We start from the raw sequence: 4,326 nt of genomic DNA, 5'->3' as shown, positions 1-4,326 counted from the left end.
GAACGACCCTTTCACAGGGGTCGCCTAAGACCATCCTGCATATCAGATATTTACATTACGATTCATAACAGTAGCAAAATTACAGTTATGAAGTAGCAACGAAAATAATTTTCTGGTTGGGGGTCACAAAATGAGGAATTGTTTTAAAGGGCCAGAAGGTTGAGAACCACTGTTCTAAAACCAGGTGAAACTGTTAATACTGATCGCTACCAACAACAAATAATTTGAAGCTCGCTTTGATTGTGAAACGACCAGAATGGGCCAGAAGACACGGCAAAGTAATTTTGCTTCAGGATCACACACTTCAAAACCAGTTAAATGTTAAAAGATCTTGCCTGAGAAGTATTAACCCACTCGCCATATTCACCAGACCTTGCTCCTTCAGCTGACCACTTGTTCCTATTGATGGCACACGCACTTTCTGAGCAGCACTTCAAAACGTACGAAAAAGTGGAAAATTGGGTCTCTGAATGGTTTGCCTCAAAACAAGGAAAGTTCTATTGGGACGGTATTCACAAATTACCTGAAAGATGGGGGGAAATGTGTAGCTAGGGATGGACATTACTTTGAATAAAGCACTTTTGATGTTTCTCTTGAAATTATCGTGTTTTCTTTGATTACAAAATCCGCCATTATTAACCGGTACTCCTAGTACTTAAGAAAGCTTGAGTAGCCTTCTATAATGAGAGACTGAACCACATCTCCCAAACTAGGCAATCTTCTATAGTCTTTAATAGGGTTGGCAAACTTTTTCTAACATGGACCAGATTGTAATTATTTTAGACTTTGCAGAGTTATATGATTTCTGTTGCAATTACTCAATTTTGTAGTGCAGAAGCAACCAAGCAATATGTAAAGGAATAAGCATGGCTGTGCTTCAACAACATTTATTTATAAAAACACTCAGCTAGTTTTTTTACCACTATAGCCTATAATAATGGATAGAATATCTCCCTAGACATCATTAAAATATAGCCTTGTTTGTGGTTTCTCCAAGGGAAAATAACATACTTATAGGTAGGATCAAATTTTTGAGTAGATAATTGGGAGACACTTAACAGTTTTATTTTAAGACGGGTTGGGTGGAAGATTCTGCATTAATAGAAATAGACGGGTTGGGTGGAAGATTCTGCATTTGAATGGTTATTATTCCTAGACAATGTCATAAGCACAAGTTTGCCCGACACCAGTGTCCAAGTCATTAATCGCTGAAATACATTGCTTTGAGTACCTTCCTGAATGCCCCCTCTATTTTAATTGAAATTTTTTGGACAGAGGGTTGAATTTGGGGACTGATCTTGGATAGGAGATTAGAAATAAAGAATAAAGATGAGTAGACTGTCTATGAGAGGTTCTGAGAATCACTGTGGATTCTCTGAATACTTTAGCCCAGGGGTCCTCAAACTACGGCCCGCGGGCCACATGCAAATACAAATATTGTATTTGTTCCCGTTTTGTTTTTTTACTTCAAAATAAGACATGTGCAGTGTGCATAGGAATTTGTTCATAGTTTTTTTTAAAACTATAGTCCAGCTCTCCAACGGTCTGAGGGACAGTGAACTGGCCCCTTGTTTAAAAAGTTTGAGGACCCCTGCTTTAGCCATACAAATCAACATAATATTTAGTATCTTTATGAAGTGTGCTTGTCCTTAGTTTAAGTGTTCCCAACATAGTGACAGCTCTTACTTTTTCCCAATATCCCTTTCATTCAACCCTGGCTCCCATTTATTATTTCAGTGCCTCTCTATGGTAGAATCTGTAATGACAGGATTACTAGACTGTGAGCAGTTAGTCAGAAATGTTGATTTGTATTTTTTCAGTTCTATGTTTGCCTTTTGTCTTTCACTTTTGTCTAGGGAAAACAAAGAAATTGGGCAAATAACAATTTTATTACCCCTCCTTATTTTTCTTTTCTTACTGGCAATGATAATAATAACAGCCATTTAATACTTGGCACTGGAGTTGGGATTTTGATCTAAGTCTGTCGGACTCTAATATTGTAGTCATAACTAGAATGTTGATATTTTTAGATACTGTGGGATTGCTTGAAGAACAGGAGGAAGCAAGAAGAGGGAGTTTTGAAGTGAACTGGAAAGGAAAGGAGTTCTTTGTGTAGTAGATGGAAGGAAACAGACTTTGGAAGAGGAAAAGATGGGGAGAAGAGAAGAAGGATAGGAATTTTAAATGGAGCCAGCCAAAACAAAAAAGTTTAGTTTCTATTACCAGGAACCTCTGTTCTTTTGTCTGATTTTTTTTGAAGCAACCCAGCAACTGCTGCAGTAGAAAATACATTGTTGGCATCGCTGGTATAACTTGAAGCAATTTTGTTTTATAGAGAATGGTAGCTATGTCCTAGAGCTGTGTTGTCTAACATAGTAGCCATTAGCCACATTAGACTACTTAAGTTAATTAAAACTTACATAAACAATTTAGTTCTTTACTTGCCACATTTCAAGTGCTTGATAGAACAGTTCCCTGTTAGGCAGCACTGTTTTAGAGAACTGAACGGTCTTATATATTACTGTTTTTGAATGCACCGTAATGGCTGGCCTGAGACTCTCACTTCCATGTATTCCCGGGTTTGTGTGAGAAAATTAGTATTAAGTACCTGAAAACTGTTTTATGTTAATGCCTTTTCCATTCCATATTCTAAAAGTTGATGGCTTTTATGATAAATAAAATTTTAAGGTTAGGTCATTTATTCTTCCCAAACTGTTTTATGAACATATTTGGAATACTGTTTCCAGTACATAACAGAGGCAATAATAGAAAAGGGCAACTTGGAAGGTAGAAGCACTTTAAGATCCTTATATTAGAGATAATAGACTTGAAAGATATTTTACTTGGAAAGGTAGACCTGGGAAGAGACATTAAAGATTGAAATTTGCAAATTAAAATAATCTGAAAAGTTAGAAATTCATTTGAGGTAAGTCAAAATTAAAATTTAGTTTCACTGATAGATAATTAACTTACAGAACTTATTAGCAGAACTAATAAGTAGCCTAGGTAGGCTATGACTTACAATTATAGCATCATAAATGATCATGAAATCAGGTTATTTCTAACTTTAAAAAAAAATATGTTTTAATTGATTTCAGAGAGGGAGAGAGAGAGAGAAAGAGAATTGTTGATCAGGTGCCTCCTGCACGCTCCCTACTGGGGTGGAGCCCAAAACCCTGGGCATGTGCCCTGACTGGAAATCAAACCATGACCTCCTGGTTCATAGGTCTATGCTCAACCACTGAGCCACACCAGCCTGGCTATTTCTAATTTTTCCAGAAACCACCAGGAAGGATAGTCCTGGCCACACACAGCTTATTTCTTAGGTCTTTTATTGACCACAAATTACTGGCTAAGACCAGGAGTCTGTATTGTATTCCTATATTCCTGTTCCTGGAAGTTCAAAACAAAGCTGCTATTAAAAACCCTGGATTCTTAGATTAAAAAGTGGAGTCCAGGTAGCTAGAACAGGTAAACATGAACAAGTTGCAAGTTGTTGAACTGAAATTTATGACTTTGATTTAGTGAAATGCTAAGACCCTGTCATTTTGAATGAATAAACTGGTAAGGTGGCATAATTGTTTTTAGGTCTGGAAACAGCTAATGCATGAAAAATTCCAGAAGAAGCACACAACTTCTCAAAACTTGGAACACTCAAACAGCTTTTTAAGCAGATTTCTAACATAAGGAAAGGCAGTCTGTAACTTGATTGAGGTCTCTTAACTTCTCAGTGATATGTACTTCACCACATGAGTTAAAATAGAGAAGACACTACAGTGGGGCCTTGACTTACGAGTTTAATTCGTTCCGTGACAGAGCTCGTAACTCAAATTACTCGTATGTCAAATCAAAAAGTGAACGAGTGAGACACGTGATGCTGGGCTGATGTTGTGACGTTCACTGTGACATTCGCTGTGCCAACTAGCGGTGGGGTATCTGAAGCTGGCTTGTAACCCGAATTTTAGCTCGCAACTCAAAGCAAAAAATCGGCCGAGAGACGGCTCATATCTCGAAAAACTCGTTAGTTGGGACACTTGTAAAGGCCCCACTGTATTTATTGTAAAATTATCCTATATAATAAAGAGGTAATATACAAATTGACCATCACGCCCTTGCACAGGATGGCTGCCCCCATGTGGTCACAATATGGCCGCCACAAGATGGCTGGCAGGGGAGGGCAGTTGTGGGCGATCAGGGCAGCAGGGGAGGGCAGTTAGGGGTGACTAGGCCTGCAGGGGAGGGCAGTTGGGGGTGATTGGGCTGGCAGGGGAGGGCAGTTATGGGCGACTGGGCCTGCAGGGGAGGGCAGTTGGGGGCGACCAGGCC

This window comes from Myotis brandtii, unplaced genomic scaffold, assembly GCF_000412655.1.
Source record: "Myotis brandtii unplaced genomic scaffold, ASM41265v1 scaffold686, whole genome shotgun sequence".
NCBI lineage: Eukaryota > Metazoa > Chordata > Mammalia > Chiroptera > Vespertilionidae > Myotis > Myotis brandtii.
This window is presented reverse-complemented; position numbering follows the sequence as displayed.